At 71.1% G+C, this 350-nt stretch overlaps 1 gene segment (V, D, J or C); it reads left to right on the top strand.

Annotated features, from left to right (window-relative positions):
* The window catches only part of LOC105002289, a gene marked incomplete at its 3' end in the record, with an annotated part of 11,144 nt that overhangs the window by 7,466 nt on the left and 3,328 nt on the right, over nt 1-350 (top strand).

The following is a 350-nucleotide window of genomic DNA, read 5'->3' as shown; positions in this document are numbered from 1 at the left end:
ATACTGCCCCCAACACCCGCAGGGCCTCTGGCTCCTGGACAAGGCCGAGTTCACCTGCCTGGCCACGGGGGAGGCCCCGCTGGATGCCTGCTTGTCCTGGGAGGTGAACGGGCAGCCCCACGGCGGGGCCTTGGAGGAGGGACCCACCTGGCACATGAATGGCTCCTGGAGCCAGAGCAGCCGCCTGGCCCTGCCCAGGTCCCTGTGGGCCTCGGGCTCCAACGTCACCTGCACACTGAGTGGCCCCGGCCTGCGGTCGCCGGTGACCCTGATGGCTCAGAGAGAACATGGTGAGGGCAGCCGCGGGCCCCACAGCACCCCGGCCACCTCCTTCCCCCGGGGACCCACCC

This window comes from Bison bison, unplaced genomic scaffold (assembly GCF_000754665.1).
Source record: "Bison bison bison isolate TAMUID 2011002044 unplaced genomic scaffold, Bison_UMD1.0 scf7180017864448, whole genome shotgun sequence".
Classification (NCBI taxonomy): Eukaryota; Metazoa; Chordata; class Mammalia; order Artiodactyla; family Bovidae; genus Bison; species Bison bison.
This window is presented reverse-complemented; position numbering and strand designations above follow the sequence as displayed.